Raw genomic sequence first — 20,290 nt, forward strand, 5'->3', positions numbered from 1 at the left:
GGCGCGGCTATATACACCCTAGCGTGGCGCATCCACACCTGATTGGTCGCTTACCCATGATCTCATAAGGCATGCCCCGGAATGGGCAAAGACCTGGCACGAAGGCACTCTTGCACATGCGCACACAGTTAACTTCCTGAAAGGAAGTCGACTGGCACGGCGGAGGCCAGCGCCATCTTGTCTAGCTTGGCCTTTCACGTGGGGCACAGTGGAAGCCAGCACCATCTAGTGGTGGCGAATGTTATTGTGGCCCTCTACAAATAGAACCAAATGTCCTATATATTGGGGCAAGATCGTCACTAACCCTACATCTAATAAAGAACTCAAGAAGATAAAGGTAGACACACACACACACACACACACACACACACACACACAGAAAGAAAAAGAAAGAAAGAAAGAAAGAAAGAAAGAAAGAAAGAAAAGAAAGGAAGGAAGGAAGGAAGGAAGGAAGAAAGGAAGAAAGAAGGAAAAAGAAAAACAACAACCCAATTTAAAAATGGGATACAGAGTTTTAGATATTTAGATATTCTAACTGTTTGGAGTGTTTTGTTTCGTTTTTTTTTTTTTTTATCCTATACATTAGAAAGTAAATACACCATAAAATAGTGAGAAGTATTCTTTATAAATAAATCTCGCTCCAAGTTTCAACACACAGCCATAATTACACAGCCTTAGATGTTATAATCAAAATATAGATTAACTACTCAAAATAGGGTTCAGTAATATGCATAACATATTACTATATTCGACTACTATTTACTGCTTATTGACTATCAGTTTCTAGAGAAGTCACAATCTTCATGTTGTGTCTGTGACAATAGATTGACAGGAAAGTGGCATCAGAGTTTAAATCTGTGAAAATATATCATAAAATATTAGTTTTGTTATTAAGCGAAAGGCATGGAGAAATGAGAACAACTAGCTGAAAGGAAGGAAGTTATTTTTTTACTTGTAATTTCATAAATAAAGAGCAAGATTGTTACATTGTAACTGATGATAATGAAGTTCTATGTAACTATTGCACATGTGTGAAAGGCTTTTTGGATAGTACCTTTGTTAATTCTTATGAAACTTAGGAATTATTTATTTTATTGACCTTTATTTAGTTTTTATTTATCTATCATACATGCAAAGTGGCAATGATTTATACAAGCACTTCAAATTACTCATCTGACCATAGGAGAAAAAGTTCTCAAAGCTTAGTAACCTGAATAGTACCTTTCTATTTGTCTATGGTATTATATTAATTTTTGTTGAGTTTATAGACTTCTAGAATAAAAACCAATAAAATTATTTAATAAGATGACAATTAAATGAAAAGTACATGTGAGGGACCCCAAAAATATAAAAAAAATGTGACATCCATGCTTCAGTATAAAATATACTCCCTTTCTTTTCTACCTCTTCAGGCTATTAGAGCCAGTGAATTTCAATTTTCCTTTCCCACTATTATTTTCCTCCTCAATTAATATATTTCTATCACCATAGCATAAATTATTTTTTCTTAGGATTTAAAAACAAACCGAAATTGATCAAAATTTTCAAGTAGGATGCTTTCTGTCTTTACTACCCATCCAATTATCCACTACCTCCAATCTCCTTTTCAGGAACAAGATGAAAAAGAGTTGTTTATCTTAGATAAGTCTTATCCCTTTATATCTACTCTGTTTTATAAAGTAAATTACCCACTCTAATGATGAACAATTTTCTAGTAAAAGCCAATGTCTTTCTGAAATATAACACCAAGATTGGCAACCACAGTTCATTCTAATTATGATATTAAGGGTTACTAAATGAATATGTCAAGGCAAGCTTAGCTTGAAATGGTTTATTAATTACTTGGTCTCTTTTTTTGCACCACAATTATCTATTTATTTATTTCTTATCTAAGTACTTAATAATGCTGTTATGATGCTTGTCACTTATGATATACCCAAAATGAATGAGTTAGTTACTGAATAAAACACGTGAGTTAAAATTGCTCTGCAGATAATAGTTTTGAGAATATCATTGGCAATCGTGTGACAAACAACAAAGTGATTTAATACATCATAATTCATTTAACCTGTCATTATAATTACAGAAGTCAACGCTGAAGGGAAGACTACTAATGAGATCAATAAACTAAAGTTCCACAGGGTATATGTTCAATCACTAGTTTTCTGTTTTGTTCTTCAGATTTACTTTACAAGGTTTAATATGACCCCATAAACATTTTCGTAATAAAAAATATCTGTGTGCTATTTTAATATTGTAATAGAAAGAAAAAACAAAAGTTTGTGAAGCTATTGGAGAATTTCTTCTGTAACTTCTGTTATCCTGTGCAATGTCATTTTATTTCATAGCTTCAGGTATAGAGAGGATCAATTGAAGAAGCCTATTCACTAAAAGATGCAATACTCTCTTGGTTAACTAAATGGTGTCTTATCTGTAAGAGTAATGCCGGAACCAAAGTACAAATTCTCCTTTAGAAGAAAATGAAGTCTGCAGGGAATAATGTACTTAAATAGATACGATTTAGAAAGCTGTTTAAATCATACTGCATGCCGTTTACATGGCTAAGAAGGAGTTTTGATAGGATTCAGGCTGTTTGTGTTCAATTAAACTTAGCCCTCATGAAGGGGAAAGTGTGTCAGTAAGAAGCCCATGGGAAAGTTTATTGGTCACATTGCCCAAAGAAATCAATGAGGAATAGTGTACTTGGTTTAACAAGTAAGATAAGGATTAAGAGTGAGCCAGACAAAGTTTAGAACAGAGGCTGAAGGAAGGCCTATTCGAGCCTGCCCCACATGTGGCCCATACATATACAGCCACCAAACTAGATAAGATGGATGAAGCAAAGAAGTGCAGGCTGACAGGAACCGGATGTAGATCTCTCCTGAGAGACACAGCCAGAATACAGCAAATACATAGGCGAATGCCAGCAGCAAACCACTGAACTGAGAATAGGACCCCTGTTGAAGGAATCAGAGAAAGGACTGGAAGAGCTTGAAGGGGCTCGAGACCCCATATGAACAACAATGCCAACCAACCAGAGCTTCTAGGGACTAAGCCACTACCCAAAGACTATACATGGACTGACCCTGGACTCCAACTACATAGGTAGCAATGAATAGCCTAGTAAGAGCACCAGTGGAAGGGGAAGTCCTTGGTCCTTCCAAGGCTGGACCCCCAGTGAACGGGATTCTGGTGGGGAGGGCAGTAGTGGGGGGAGGATTGGGAGGGGAACAGCCATATAGAATAAGAGGGGGAGGGGTTAGGGGGATGTTGGCATGGAAACCGGGAAAGGGAATAACATTTGAAATATAAATAAGAAATACCCAATTTAATAGAGATGGAAAAAAAGAAGAGAAAAACAAAACAAAACAAAACAACAGCAACAACAATAACAAGAAAGAGTAAGCCAGAAACCCAAAGTATATTTGTATACAACATTGTAGATTTTAGTATTTCTAATGAAATACAGGACTATATGAGTGACTATATGAACTATATGAACACCAGAATAGGATGATGCCAAGAATGGATGACACATTACACAAAATACAGGAGCTTTAGGTTTTGGTACCCAAAATGATCAAATCACCAGAAGAAGTGAATGAACTAATCAATTTTAAATTCCACTTTTGGTTTCTGCATAAAACTATAGAAATATGTCATTGAAACCAACTTTTTGGTATAAATATTTTATGATGGTAGTTTTAAATAAGATTTTTTTAATGGTATTGCCTTCTGGATGTCATTTTCATTGAGACACAAGAATGAAAAGTTTCATAAAGGCAAACATATATTCATTGATTTGTTTTCCTATAATTTAATTAAAAACAGTCTGCAGCTGTGTAAGTCATTATTTTCTTTCATTTTCAGGTTTTCAATATAGTAATGTATTTTTAAAACAAGGACGAATACATTACAAATATTACTTACTTTTTTTTAAGATTTATTCATTTATTATATATAAGTACACTGTAGCTGTCTTCAGATACACCAGAAGAGGGCATCAGATCTCTTTACAGATGGTTGTGAGCCACTATGTGGTTGCTGGGAATTGAAATCAGTACCTCTGGAAGAGTAGTTGGGTTCTCTTAACCGCTGAGCCATCTCTCCAGCCCCCAAATATTACTTTCTATATGCAACACGACTTTATGAATTAAGAAGGTTACTCACTCAAATCTTTTATCCAAATTAAAGGCCATGTAAACTTTTACATTCCAACTTGCTTCTTTGACAATATTCTCTAAAAGGCAAATATGTTTGTTGTTAGATTTTTTCCACACAAATTTAATATGCTATTATAAAAGCTTGACTTCACTGTTTTCTTTCTCTATCTTGAGTGATAGAAGTGGCTAAATTAAGTTTCAACTTTGCCGCCGGCAAAATGGGAATATCTTTCTCCTTCTCTATTTCATGTAAAATATGAGTTTAAGGCTTCATAGAAAATACAAAATGAGACTGCATAGCCCCACATCATATCTACCACATGTTAATAATTTATGAACAATTAATCTGAAACAATTACTAAGTAACATTATTTTATTTTATATTCAAAATCTAAGTGTTGGCAAGTAAATACCTAAATACTGCTTTTCTCATCTACCTCCCACTGCACTCACTATATATTAACAGACTAGTTGTGGCATCATTTGAGAGAACTGGAAAGGATTCACATATTCATTCTTAAAAAGCAATTATTTATCATATTTATAAAGTTAGGATTTTTTTTTACAATTAATAGGAAACTAAAGTGTTTTCAAAAATTATGATTTAAATTTCTTTAGTGACTTTTGAGGTTGACAATTCAGAAGTTAATTTACATTCTATATGTAAATGAAAGGGTCTGTTCTTACACATGATAATTGACAGTTAATGTGTAATGAACAGCATATGATTAAAAATGAAGAATATATTTTTCTGCTCTTATTTGTTCACATTTCATTTCAGAAAATGATTTTGTTTTTAAAAATGTAATATAAACAATACATGGTATAAAATATGATAGAAAAACATGAACTTAACTTTCTGACCTTCATATCAAGAAGATGATGCTCCCTGATGTCAGGAAGCATTAACTTAATATTCAAGCTTCGATACAAACGTTGCTGGGAGCTTATTCCAGAGCTGGGTCCATTCAGAAGCAGTCAAAGGGAAAGAGTTTTGCAGGGGCAAGACTTTGTCTTGCACAAGATTAAGGTTTCTTTATATGATAACATTTACCTGTCTTGATTCTAAATTACTCTGAATCCAAAGTATGCAGGTCTCTGGGCAGATTAACAACTGTTACTTAAGAGTGGGGGGTTAAGTTAAGGATTAATTGCTAGGGTAACTTTCTCTATTACCTAGAATTCTCACCTCTGGCTTGCCAGACTAGAGGGAGATGTGGAGCAATAAACTTTTAGAACCAGGAAAATAGAGTCACATTAGCGGAAAGAAATAATTTTATACAGCAAATGTATATAAGCACACATACATTCATATATACATTCATGCATAAATACTCATATACCTTAATATACTCCTGTCGGATCCACCTACTCATCTCATATTTACAAATGTATACATATCCATACTTACAAATGTATATTAGCAAAACTCCAAGCATCAACATAGAAAGAACTCATTCATTCTGGATGAAAAATAGACTCCAACCCAAAAATGAAAAAGAAATATCATCTACTCTTTTTATTGCTAAATGAATTAAACCCAATTCTATAAGAAAAAAAGCTTTGTCCAGTCTTGCTGTTGTGATATAAACGTGTTCATTTCCATGGTAAGGATAAGCTTGCTTGCTTTTATTCCTCTCTATGCTTCTCTGTCTTTCTTCACTTATCTCTTATGCTCTGTTATATTTTGCTATGTTCTTTCTATCTTTGCTCATTCTGCCCTAGTTTTCAATTCTCTTTCTGCAGTCATAATTCTGCTCTCTCCTTCTCTTTTCTAATTTTATCATTTCTAGTTCCTTATACCTATTTTAGATAAATAGATCACATATTATCTATTTCAAAAGTTCACCTCATGTTTAAGCATAATTTCGAATAATAAATTGAATAAGTTTACAACAGAGATGTTTACATGTGTTTCCATTAAGACTAATGAATTTTAACTAGAAATTCATTTTAGATCACTAGCTCCACAGGTTTGTTGAAAGTCAAAAAACTATAATTCAGATGCCTAAATTAACAGTGAAGTTTTGTATAGATAAACTTAGTCAATATTTTATCTTCTGCCTTTTCTACAATAAATCGTCCATTCTTCATTTATGGCCTTTTGTTAATTGCTTTACCACCCTAAGAAATGTGTTCATTAATTGGGAGTCTGTCTGTTTCTATCTTAGTGCAAATGGCCCAGGATACTTGAAGACTGGCAGGGTTCTAATTGTTGTATTCATATCACAGAGGGCCTTAATTGCAAATAATAAAAATGGCTTAATAATTACTACTATAATTTTAGGAATTCTTATAAACTCATCATTAGAAATTAAGAAATAATCCATTTAACTCTAGACCATCACTACAAGACAGTATATCTCAGTTATCTGCAGATAATCTGCCCAATAGGGTGTAATGCCAAGGGATCATTAAATTAATTTTATAAGAACAGAAAAAGCATACCAGCTGCAAGAATCAATCCTAACTTGAGATTTCTGCAAATCTCTCTATTCAGAATTATCCATTCTAGCTATACAAACTGATGCTGCCATTTTCAGTACGTCATCTACATACCCTTAGCCTTTCCTAGATGTCTCCTAACAAAACACCTAATTATCATTGTATCACATAACCTACATGTTCATATGATTTCTAGATTAAAAACGGAAGGAGTTTTGTACCTTCTACAAGCATATTAAATCATAAACTCGATCGAAATTTCAAAATACATACATTCTAATTTAACACTTGCGAACAAAAACATGGGTATACATTATTTTAAAACACATATTTGAAGATGAAGCAAAGCAAGTTTCAGAAGAAAAATGAAACATATTTTCGTTGACTGTAAGGGTTGTTTAGACATGAATAACCAGTGACCAAGTACAGGTCACTTGTTACAAAGGGTTTTGAAGACTCTTCTAAAGGGTTCTGAGTGATTAAGAAATAACGCTTAGATTTGAGTAATCACTTGTAGTCTCCCTTGTCTTCAAAATCTTGATTCTATTCTCCAAGAGGAGAGTTAAGTCAAAAGAGTTCATTCTCATACTGTGGAATGGATTTAAAGACAGTCCTAAGACATCCCTTACAATGAGGAATTTATTTTTCTATGTGGATATCTGGGAGGGTTTGGAGGGCTACTGTTTGTGACTGTAGCAATTGTGAAATTCTGCAATTGTGAAAAATCTGAAATGTTTATGTTACCAGAATTCTGTCAGCTCTTACAATCCCAAATGACTGCGCCCTTCTTCCACCCTTTTATCTATTTTTGAACTCAGGGAATTGGGTACCTCTTTCAGACTTGACAAGTTGGTTCTTTTGATGGGTGAGCATATTTGGTTTCTTCCCAGTAAATGTTGTCTCTGCCAGAAATCAGATTCACTCCACTGTTTCAATCTCAATCTTAAAAAAAAAATGGAAAAAACAATGAAGGAAAATGGAGTTAGAAGATGATAGAAAAAATGTCTAGGAACTAAAAATAATGAAGATGTATCAGTACTCTGGGTCTTCCAAATCTTTCCACAAATTATGTGCTTATAAGCAGTGATAGGTAAATTCAATGGGCCACCTTCCATATTAATGCAATCTGCAGAAAGCACCTTCTCTAATGGGTTCCTTTCTTTTTGAAAAGTAGGCCTTACCTCAAATAGTATTTGATGAGTTACTTCCAAAAGCTTTGTGCTACCATTTTATCCCCATATTTTTGAGGCAGATCACCATTGTGGATGGAACATTTGTAACTGGGTTGGAGCTACCCTTCTCTTTTGATCTTGCTAAGATTACCTTCCATTGTCACGAGGGATAAAAGATCTTGGTAAGCACCAGGGTAACTTGTCCTCCTGTGTGTCCAATGAGTTGTTTACGTTTTGTCTTCAGCAATAAGGCCTTACTCTTTGTGAAGAGCCACAAATAGTGTAACAAATAGGGTGGGTAGGCGTTAGTGCCCTTTGACCAATACTTCAATTAGATATTCCCCATAATAGAACTTTCATCTGGTGATTTCCAGATATCCAGATAGGCCAGTGTCTCTCTCATTATTGATAATTTAATTTATATTGCATATATACATACACACATTTTAGGAAGATTTTACTATGTAAGATTTCATTGTGGCTCCTCAAATCACCAACAGTTTTAGCTGTCTCTTGCCCCCTATTCGTTTATTAGTTATGGAAATATATAGATTGACACTGATCTGTGAGTATAGCAGAATTTCATTAGGCTGCCTTTCTTCGCAGCCATGTTTGGCTCTCTCCTAGGTTGGTGGGCTCTCCAGTCTGGTTCCTGACTATCTAGGAAGTATAGGCCATAGGCTCCCTTTGGTGGCAAGGGTCTCAAGTTAACCTAAATATTGATTGGCAACTTTTTGTTCTGTTAGGTTGCCATCTTTTGGAGGCCTTCACTTTTTCTAAGAGGAAATGGAGGGCAAGTGGATCTAGGGAAGAAGTGAGGTGGAGTGGGATTGGAGGTAGGAGAAACTTACCAGAATATATGAACAAAATCTCTATTTTCAATAAAAAGTTTAAAATAAAGAGACTAACATAATGACCTAGTCCTTTAATACCAGCATGTGAGAGACAGAGGCAAGTGCTTTATGGATTCAAAATGAGCCTAGTCTACAATATGCGTTTAGAGCACCAGTCAGGGCTACATAATAGGACCCTGTGTTTGGAATGAGATGTGTGATAGAAGAATAATGTTTTTAAATATTAAAAAATAATACTATTGTCAAGTTACAATGGTCAACCCTGCAAACATACACAAAATTAACTTTCTGCAGACTGAATAGTTTGTATATAGGAACACACACATATATTCAATCATATACATATTATATGTATATTATATTCATATATTGTATATATGCATGCATTAACAAAAATATGGCCATGAATTTGAAGGAGAGTGTGTAGGTGCATACGAAAGTGTTTGTAGAAAGGAATGGAAGGGAGAAGTGTAATTACACTATGAACTCAAGAATAAGAAAAAAGGAAACGTTATGAAGACTCAGCTTAAATTGGTATATCATATGAAATTGATCTCAAAAAATGAAATTTACCAAAGTAGAATATTTAAGCAAATGTAGCAATAAAACCTTACATTTTCTCCAGCAGAAACATTGTTGTACCAAAATTGAGTTTAACTGTATAGATAGCAGATAAATAAATTTCTTTATAAATTATCTTTAACTCAATACTTAGCCATAGCTCACAATAACTCTATTTGGAGGACAACAGTCTTTTGTCTATGGTGCACTTTGGATATAATTTTATAATTCTGTATATGGACTTCTAGATGTATCCCACAAGAAGTCAGAATTCACCTTTTCTAAGAACTGAGCTTCATAAAGTGTCAAAGCTCAATAATATTTCTCCTAACTTTTTTGTGTGTTCCAGGATGCACACTGGACTATCAGCTTTAGAATTCTGAATCCATTGACATTAATTTTATTCATATAATTACTGAGCATGAATAGAAGCAACGTGTGTCAAAGGGGAAGAGTATTTATACATTATATGAAGAAGCCTTAATCTCTTGGAAGATAATGTCTTACCCCTGCAAGACTCTTCTGATGTTTTTGATGTGTCTCGAAACTAATAATGAACTGAAATAAGTGGAGAAGTTCACCATCTTTGTTGGAGGAAATAATCATGCTTTTACTGTCCGTAGATTTATTTGTATGCTTGTTAATTTATGCTAATTTATTATAAGCATTTCCAGAACTCACAATTCAAAATATGGAGTTGTTCTATGTATTTTCTGTGTCATCATACAGAAGACAAGCAAGGAGAGAGGATGAAATGTTACCTGGGTTATTACACTGGTGAGTGCCATGTTTGGCTGCTATTAAATCTTTTCAGTGTCCTCGGCAATGCTCCTGTGAAATGCATCTTTCAGCTGACTGCCTTGGGTTGAAAGATGACACTGAAATTTTCTCTTGGTAAGCCAGTTAATGCTCCATCAGTGTTAACTGCCTGGATTTACATGTGGGTGGATGTTAGCTACAGTAACATTAGATTGTTATAGCACATAAGTTCATGGGAGAAAACAGGTTTAAACTGAAAGAAAACTGAGAGAATTGTATCAGTGGAAAGAAAAACTTAGTCAGAAGTGCTCATTCTATCAACCGTTAGAATAAGCTGGAGTATGAGGTAGAAGTGACTGATATTAAACTGAATAAGTGTTACAGATTCATGCTCATCATCCTGTAGAATGAAGGACAAACTTCAGAGAACTTCTAATATTATGCTGTCTATAATAAAACAGGCATTCTGTAATAGAACACAACATTACTTTGACTATGGATCGTATGAGAAAGCTTTTTCTTTTTTTTTTAATTTATTTATTTTATGTATATAGGTACACTGTAGCTGTCCTCAGACACACCAGAAGAGGCCATCAGATCTCATTACAGATGGTTGTGAGCCACCATGTGGTTGCTGGGATTTGAACTCAGGACCTCTGGAAGAGCAGTCAGTGCTCTTAACCGCTGAGCCATCTCTCCAGCCCGAGAAAGCATTTTCATATGATAAAAAAATTACATAAAGATTAACTCAAGTATGGTAGAAATAGCAGTTGTGAAGAAATAATAATAATTATCAGGCTTCAAAATAGCCTTTCAAATAATATATTAAACATTATAACTTTTTGATATATTTTTTTCTGTGTATGTGCATCTGTGTGTGGAATGTACATGTGTGTGTGCTGTGAGCTTATTCACTCAATGCACCATAAAGTGAGTATCAAAGGACAAATCTGTCCTCTCCATTCACAATGTTTAAAAGTGGGTCTTTTGTTGTGTCTTTCTGTGCAGTCCAGCCTAAATAGCCTTAATAGCCAAGAAGATTCTACTGACATTTCTGATTCATCACTCATATATCTTACGTGCTCCTATGTTTAGATTTAGTTGAACTCTGGGGATATGAACTTACATCCTTTACAGGGGCAGCAAGCATTTTACCCATTGAACTATTTCCCCAACCCATTTTATATAACTTCTTAAATCTCATTCGTAATGTTTAGATTAAATATAGACCAAAAATGTTAATCTTATTAAAGAATAAAGAGTAATTGTAATAAAAAAGGTTTGTACATCCTGGATTTCAGGTCCATAGAGGAAGCCTGACTCCATTTGAAACACCTAAGATCACAGGAAAGGCCACCCTAACACCTTCCCCAACACCCAGAGTAACTGGGTCTCCCAGGATCAAGGGACACAGCAACCCTCCCACAGTCTGGGGCACAGGTTCCTTCCATTCTGAACCAGTTCCCTGAGCAGACATTGGGACTTGGCTCCACACCCAGTCTCAGAACACCCTAAGGAAGTAAGACGCTCAAGGGTTCTAACATGCCCAGAATCAGAGGTGCTCTAAACAAACAGGACTACAGCATCACAGAGGAAGGTCAAATCCCAGGATATCAGACAAAACTAGGAGAACTGGACGTCTGTCCCTGCATTTCCTCCCATATTTTATTCCCTGTGATGCATCCACATTTTGGTCTTCCTTCTTCTTGAGCTTTGAGTGATCTGTGAATTGTATCTTGGGAAATTTCAGCTTTGGACAAATACCTGCTTATCAGTGAGTGCATACAATGTGTGTTTTTCTGGGATTGGGTTACCTCACTCAGGGTGATATTTTCTAGTTCAATCCATTTGCCTATGAATTTCATAAAGTCATTGTTTCTTATAGCTGAAAAGTACTCCGTTGTATAGATGTACCACTTTTTTTATCCATTCCTCTCTGGAGGGACAACTGGGTTCTTTCCAGCTTCTGGCTATTATGAATAAGGTTGCTATGAACATAGTGGAGCAGGTATCCTTGTTATATGTTGGAGCATCTGTTGGGTATTTGCCTAGGAGTAGTATAGCTGGGTCCTCAGATAATACTATGTCCAATTTTCTGAGGAACCTCCAGACCGATTTCCAGAGTGGTTGTATCAGCTTGCAATCCCACCGACAAGGGAGGAGTGTTCCTCTTTCTCCAAATCTTCACCAGGATCTAGTGTCACCGGAGTTTTTGATCTTAGCCATTCTGACAGGTGTGAGGTGGAAGATCATTGTTGTTTGATTTGCATTTCCCTGATGACTAAGGATGTTGAACATTTCTTTAGGTGCTTCTTAGCCATCCCATATTCCTCAGCTGAGAATTCTTTGTTTAGCTCTGAACCCCATCTCTTTTTTTTTCCTGTTAAGTATTTGCATTTTTCTTATTGGACTTTTTTATTTACAGTTCAAATGTTATTCCCTTTCCTGGTTTCTTGTCAATATGCCCCCTATACCCTCCCTCTCCCCTTCTTCAATGAGGGTGTTCCCCTTCCCATCCACCCCACCTTCCCACTACTCCCTTACACTGGGGGTCCAACCTTGGCAGGACCAAGGGCTTCTCCTTCCTTTAGTGTCCAAAAAGGCCATCCTCTGCTACATATGCAGCTGGAGCCATGGGTCAGTTCATATATAGTAGTTTAGTCCCTGGGAGCTCTGACTCATTGCAATTCTCTTTTTATGGGGTTTCAAGCCCCTTCATCTCTTTCAATACTTACTCTAATTCCTCCAATGGCAGTCCTATTCTTAGTTCAATGGTTTGCTGCTAGCATTCACATCTGTATTTGACATGCTCTGGCTGTGTCTCACAGGAGACATCTATATCCGGTTTCTGTCAGCATGTACTTCTTAGCTTCATCCATCTTATCTAGTTTTGGTGGCTGTATATATATAGGCCACATGTGAGGCAGGCTCTGAATGACCATTCCTGCAGTCTCTACTCCAAACTTTGCCTACATATCCACCCCTATGAATATTGTTGTTCCCACTTTTAAGAAGGAGTGAAGCATCTGCACTTTGGTCATCCTTCTTGTGCTTCCCAGGGTCTGTTGATTGTATCTTGGGTAATTTGAGCGTTGGGGCTAATATCCACTTATCAGTGAGTACATACCATGTGTGTTTTTCTGAGATTGGGTTACCTCGCTCAGGATGATATTTTCTACATCAATCCATTTGCCTATGAGTTCCATGAAATCATTGTTTTTGATAGCTGAGTAGTACTCCATTGTGTAGATAAGCCACATTTTATGTATCTATTCCTCTGTTAAAGGGCATCTTGGTTTTGTTCCAGCTTCTGGCTATTATAAATAAGGCTGTTACGAACATAGTGGAGTATGTGTCTTTGTTGTATGTTGGGGCATCTCCTGGGAATATATATCCAGGAGTGGTATAGCTGGGTCTGCAGTTAGTAGAATGTCCAATTTTCTGAGGAACCTCCAGACTGATTCCAGTGTTGTTGTACCAACTTACAATCCCACCAACAATGGAAGAGTGTTCCTCTTTCTCCACATCCTCACCAGCATCTGTTGTCACCTGAGTTTTTTATCTTAGCCATTCTGACTGCTTTGTGGTAGAATCCCAGGGTTGTTTTGATTTGCATTTCCCTGATGACTAAGGATGTTGAGCGTTTCTTAGGTACTGCTCAGTCATTCAATACTCCTCAGCTGAGAATTCTTAGTTTAGCTCTGTACCCCATTTTTAATAGGGTTATTTGGTTGTTCTCTGGAGTCTAACTTCTTGAGTTCTCTGTATATTTTAGATATTAGCCTTCTATCAGATGTAGGATTGGTAAAGATCTTTTTCTAACCTGTTGGTTGCCGTTTTGTCCTAATGACAGTGTCCTTTGCCTTACAGAATCTTTGCAGTTTTATGAGGTCCCATTTGTTGGTTCTTGATCTTAGACCATAAGCCATTGGTGTTTTGTCCAAGAAAATTTCCCCAGTGCCCATGTGATCTAGACTCTTCCCCAGTTTTTCTTCTATTAGCTTGAGTGTATCTGGCTGGATGTGCAGGTCCTAGATCCACTTGGACTTATGCTTTGTACAAGGCAATAAGAATGGGTTGATTTGCATTCTTCCACACGCTAACCTGCAGTTGTACCAGCATCACTTGTTGAAAATGCTATCTTATTTCCACTGGATAGTTTTAGTTCCTTTGTCAAAGTTCAAGTGACCATAGGTGTGTTGATTCATGTCTGGGTCTTCAATTCTATTCCACTTGTCTACCTGCCTGTCTCTATACCAATACCATACAGTTTTTATCACTATTGGTCTCTAATACTGCTTGAGGTCAGGGATAATGATTCCCCTAGAAGTTCTCTTATTGTTGAGGATAGTTTTTGCTATCTTGAGTTTTTTGACTACTCCAAATGAATTTGTAAATTGCTCTTTCTAACTCTATGAGAAATTGAGTTGTAATTTTGATGGGAATTGCATTGAATCTGTACATGCCTTGGGCAAAATGTCCATTTTTACTATATTAATCCTGACAAACTATGAGCATGGGAGGTATTTCCATCTTCTGAGTTCTTCTTCAATTTCTTTCTTCAGAGACTTGAAGTTCTTGTCATACAGATATTTCACTCTTTGATTAGAGTCAACCCGCTTTGTTTTATATTGTTTGTAACTATTGTGAAGGGTGTCATTTTCCTAATTTCAATCACAACTTGTTTATCCTTTGAATATAGGAAGGCTACTGATTTGAGTTAATTTTATATCTAGGCACTTTGTTGAATTTGCTTATCAGGTTTACAATTGTCTGGTTGAAGTTTTGGTGTAACTAAAGTATACTATCTGCAAATAGTGATATTTTGACTTCTTCCTTTCTACTTTGTTTTCTGTTGACTTCCTTTTGTTGTCTGATTGCTTTGTCTAGGAGTTCTAGTACTATATTGAATAGGTAGGGAGAGAGTGGCAGCCTTGTCTATTCTCTGATTTAGTGGAATTGCTTCACGTTTCTATTTAGTTTGATCTTGGCTACTGGTTTGCAGTATGTTGCTTTTACCATGATTAGGTATGGGCCTTGAATTCCTTATTTTTCCAAGACTTTTAACATGAAGGGGTGTCGAATTTTGTCAAATACTTTCTCAGTATCTTATGAGATGATTAGTGTTTTTTTTTTCCTTTGAGTTAGTATATATAGTTGATTTCAATGTTGGATTTCCATATATTGAACCATCCCTGCATTCGTGGGTTGAAGCCTATTTGATCATGATGGATGATCTTTTTGATATGTTCTTGGATTTGGTGGTGAGAATTTTATTGAGTATGTTTGCATCAATATTCATGAGGGAAATTTCTCTGAAGTTCTCCTTTTTTGTTGGGTATTTGTGTGGTTTTTAGGTATAAACCTAATTGTGGCTTCATAGAGCAAATTGGTAGTGTTTCTTCTGTTTCTATTCTGTGGAATAGTTTCTATAGTATGGTATTATGTCTTATATAAAGGCCTGATAGAATTCTCCACTAAACCTATGTGGTTTTGGCCTTTTTTGGTTGGTAGACATTTAAGGATTGCTTCTATTTCTTTAGGAGTTATGGTACTATGCAGATTTTTTATCTGATCCTGATTTAACTTTGGTACTTTGTATTTGTATAGAAAATTGTCCATTTCCTCCAGATTTTCCACTTTTGTTATGTATAAGGTTTTGTAGTAGGATCTAATGTCTTTTTTGAATTTCCTCATTTTCTGTTGTTATGTTTCCCTTTTCTTTTCTGATTTTGTTAATTCAGATACACTCTCTGTGCCCTCTGCTTAGTCTGGCTAAGGGTTTATCTATCTTGTTGATCTTCTAAAAAAAACAGCTCCTAGTTTTGTTTATTATTTGTATAGTACTTTTTGTTTCCACTTGTTTGATTTCAACCCTGAGTTTGATTATATCCTGCCCTCCACTCCTTTTGGGTGCATTTGATTCTTTTTGTTCTAGTGTTTTTAGGTGTGCTCTCAAGGTTCTAATGTATGCTCTCTCCAGTTTCTTTTTAGAGGCACTCAGATCTAGAAGTTTTCCTCTCAGCACTGCCACTCTTTGGCCCCCATTAGCTTGTTTAAACACATGAGTGTATATAGTCATAGCATCATAAAAAGTTACATTTAGTTCAACTTCCAAAGTCCCCATAGTATATAGCAGTATCATGAATGTTAAAAGTCCAAAGTTCAAAGTCTCTTCTGAGATCCATCAAGTCACTTAATTGTAATCCAGGAATCAAGACAGGAAACCAGCTGGGCAAACTCCAACCTCTGCACCTCCATATCTGATATCAAAACCATTTTCAGATCTCTACTCCTTTTTTATTGTTGTTGACTGCAACAAACTTCTTTTCCTCTGCTGATTCTGCTACGTGTTAGCATCATTCCTTAGGAGATGCCCTATAGCTCTGGCATTTAAATTATCTTGTGGTCTCCAAGGCATCTTCAATGTTACAGCTTATTTCAATGTCTGGGATCCACACATGTTCTTCTGGGTTTCTCCAAAGGGCCAGCATCACTTCTCCAGCTCTGTCCTCTGTGGCACTCAAGCTCAGGTAGATCCACTCCACTGCTGCTGCTGTTCCCAGTGATCATCTCATGGTACTGGCATCTCTAATACACTCAGGTCTTCCACTGCCACTAGGCGTCACAAGTAGCCTCTCATAGGCTCTCTTCATGGTGCCAAGCCTTAGATCCTTTGTATAATCCCTTCAGTCCTGGGCCATCACTACAACTCAGGCTGCACTCTCACCAATGGCCTTCCACAGCCTCTCACAGTGTCAAGAATCACCTGTTCTTCATGACTCCTTCATGCTTTCAAAACCAGTAACACCTGGGTGACTTTTACAGATTACGAAGTACAGCTGTAGCACAAAGTACAACCTAGACTATCTCTGGTACACAGCCTCTTTGTGCTCTCAGAAAACATTTACCAGAATATTTCACCTCAATGATGCTGATCTCGTCTTAATCACAGCTAATTTCTTAGCTCCAGCTAACCAGCACCAATTATTGTTCCAGTTTCCCCTTCCATTTTTCACTTGAAAGTCAGAACCTCATGGTTGAAGCTGCCATGTTCTGCTCCTTTTCGGGGGGCTCTAACATGCCCCCACCCTTATTTTATTACCAGCTTTCTGTTTTCTGACTCCCTCTCAGCCTAAGCTTGGCTTTTCTGGAATTTGTTCTGTAAATTGACCTGAATTCAGAGAACTGCATGGGTCTATCTACTGAATGCTAGATTAAAGGTGTGTACCACCATGTCTGGATCTAAATTTAGCGAGGTAGGATCTTGCCCCAAAGTCACACTCCCTTAATCTGTTATCTCCTAGAACACAGGATTCGGCTCCATTTCACTTCCTGGTATCCCTTTAATACTCTAACCATATATTTTATGTTTTTCCTTTCTAGGCTTGCTATGCTTGTTCAAAATGCTCTTCATAAGACTTAACCAGAGAAAAAAATTCTATGATAGGATTTTCTGAGACTTCCTTTGTCAATGCAATTAATCTGAGTCTCTTCGCATTAGCCTCCGGCAGATTCATCAGACAAGTGCAAAATGTATTCACATTCTCCACCAAATTACCACAAAAACAGTCTGTAGGCCACATAATGAAACTCTCCACTGAAATCTCTTGGGCCAGGTTCTCACAATTCAAATCACTCTCAGTAAAAAAGTCTTCCATATTCCTACTAGGATAGCCCATTAATCCCCATTTAAATCATCCCACTGCTTTCTAAATCTAAGTCCCCAAATCCATATTCTTCCAAACAAAAGCATGGTCAGGCTTATCACAGCAATGCCCCAGTCCCTAGTACCAATTTCTGTCTTAGTGAGGGCTTTACTGCTGTGAACAAACACCATGACCAAGGCAACTCTTTAAGGAAAACATTTAATTGAGGCTGGCTTACAGGTTCAGACGTTCAGTCCATTATCATCAAGGCAGGAACATGGTAGCATCCAGGCAGTCATGGTGCAGAAGGAGCTGAAAGTTGTACATTTTCACTTGAAGGCTGCTAGCAGAATACTTGCTTCCGGGCAACTAGGACAAAGCCCATGCCCACAGAGACACACCTATTCCAACAAGGCCACACCTACTTCAACAGGGCCACGCCCTCTAATAGTGCCACTCCTCAAGCAGAGGCTGTACAAACCATCATAGGTGAGTTTAGTATTTTAAGGTCTGTAATCTTTTTGTGTGTTGCATATAATAATAAATCTGTAATTTTCTGTATTGGCTTTACTCAAATATCCATTATTAATTATCCTTCCTTATATATCAACTAGACTGAGGGGAATGATATGGTGGAGAGAGCTCATTTGTTTAGTGCTGAAAACTCTGAGGTCTCCAACTCTCACCTCATTTTCCAGGTGTGGATCTCTATGGTGTGTGTCTACTGACAATGTAGGCTTTTCTGATGAAGAAAATAATGTTTAATTAATCTTTAATTAATGTTTATTAATCTTTAATAATGTTCTTATCTATGATATAACAATATGTCATTAGGAGTTGTTTTAGTTTGTTAGAATTAGAACATTTAGTAGAATAAGAGGAGTATCTTTGTACTTGGGTGCCCTGACCTATGTAATCTTAAGTTTGGGGCTATATTAATATTATCAGATATGGGATTCAGCACATGGATTTGGGCTTATATTGAACTTGAAAGTGTATCTTTACCCCCTTCACATTTGTGGACCTATTACATTAATGAGCATATTGGGGAAGTAACTCCCTATTGTAGCTCAGAGTTCATGGCTGGATGAGATAGGTAATCACTCCTCAACTTGGCCAGTCTCTCCAGTACCCTCAGCACTATGCACACATATTAGTAACTATGAGTCTTCCAGATGAGAACCCATTTGATTACTGCATGTGGATTTAAATTTGTCCCTTATTTCTGCATGTGTTTGTTTGTCTGTTTGCTTGTTTCAAAATAACATCTTCCAATCAAATTGTGGTGGGTAGTCAATATCATGGGCAATATCTGTAATCATTGGGTGGTATGTGGGTCTGCTTTGACTAACAATTAGCAAACATTATATGCTGGTTAGTTGGGGTATTGTCTCTTGCAATATATTATTTAAATTCATTTTTACATGTATATATTTGAAGAAACTTCTACAGTACTAGATATCTTTATGGTTTGTCAAAGGTTTTTAGAGTTAGTTATTCCTGTCCATATCCCCTCCTCTAACTTGCCTTGCAATATCTCCTTTGCTGTTTAATTCTCCTGTTTTAATTTTTCCTTTATATCTTTATTTTTCCCATTTATCTCTCCTTTTTGCAACATGATAAGAAGATTCCTCCTCTGTACAAGTTTTTTATTTGACTTACTTTTTAAAATATGTAAAATATATTGCTATTAAAAACTGAAATGTCAAGAACAGAAAATAATAACTGTAACAAAAATCACAGTGAGAGATAATGCAAATGTTTTGCACACAAGTCTAGCTTATCAGCTCAGGATGATAGCAAATTGACCATAGCAGCTTTTATAAAGCTGCAACAAGAAGACATGGCAATTATTGTCTAATTTTCACTGCAGAGACAACAACCTAGACCATCACCAAGCCATCCTTTCCTCTCCAAAGCCAAGCTATGAGTATTGGCTCACACCTGTAATCTCAGCACTTGGAAAGCTAAAGTAAGGCAGGAGGAACTCATAACTTTAAGGGTTATAGAGTAACATAGTTATCCTCTATCTCAGTGAAGCAAAAACTACAAAAGAGTCCCAAGTATCTTCCTCAACAGCAGACACGTGTGAGGATGATGAAGGCTAGGAAATGTGGTGTTGTTTTGGAGCCATTTCTAATAGCAGAATGATGACAGGAGATTTGCATTGGAAGCTAGCGTTATGCTCATATCACTGAGCAGTAGCAGTTCCTCATCTTCAAAATGGCCTGCCAACACAGGAATCAGGGCTTTGGGCTCCTTGGCAGTCTCTGGGCAAAGACTGGTTAATCAGACCAAGAAAAGGGCACTCTTAACTTCTAAGAGGCCTGTGTCAGTTATCTATAATGTTCGGTGTCTCTTGCACTAATCTGACCAATCCTTCAACAGGGGTATTTTGTATCTAGTACTGCAGATTTTGTTAGCATATATATATATATATATATATATATATATATATATATATATATATATATATACATATACATGTATATATATATACTCATAAGTAATGTGTTTATGTAAATATATATCTCTCTGTATATTTTGTATATGTATATAGACTATAATGTATATAATTTTAGTATATAAAATAATATATTTGTATATTCTCTATAATACACATATATTAATATGTAATGTGTGCATTACAAATATATAGTTGATATAATTATACTAATATAATATAC

General features: G+C 36.2%; 1 long non-coding RNA gene across 2 annotated transcripts in view; it reads right to left on the reverse strand.

Annotated features, from left to right (window-relative positions):
- Window positions 1-4,162: 4,162 nt before the first annotated feature.
- Window positions 4,163-20,290, reverse strand: part of LOC120095600 (uncharacterized) — an 89,219-nt gene continuing 73,091 nt past the window's right edge. For both annotated transcript variants that reach the window (XR_010056026.1, XR_005491161.2), the window contains 2 exons: window positions 7,439-7,550; window positions 4,163-4,240 (listed from right to left, as the gene is read on the reverse strand). This is a non-coding gene — a long non-coding RNA (uncharacterized LOC120095600). The remainder of the gene's footprint in view (window positions 4,241-7,438; window positions 7,551-20,290) is intronic.

The sequence above is a fragment of the Rattus norvegicus genome, chromosome 11 (genome assembly GCF_036323735.1).
Source record: "Rattus norvegicus strain BN/NHsdMcwi chromosome 11, GRCr8, whole genome shotgun sequence".
Classification (NCBI taxonomy): domain Eukaryota; kingdom Metazoa; phylum Chordata; class Mammalia; order Rodentia; family Muridae; genus Rattus; species Rattus norvegicus.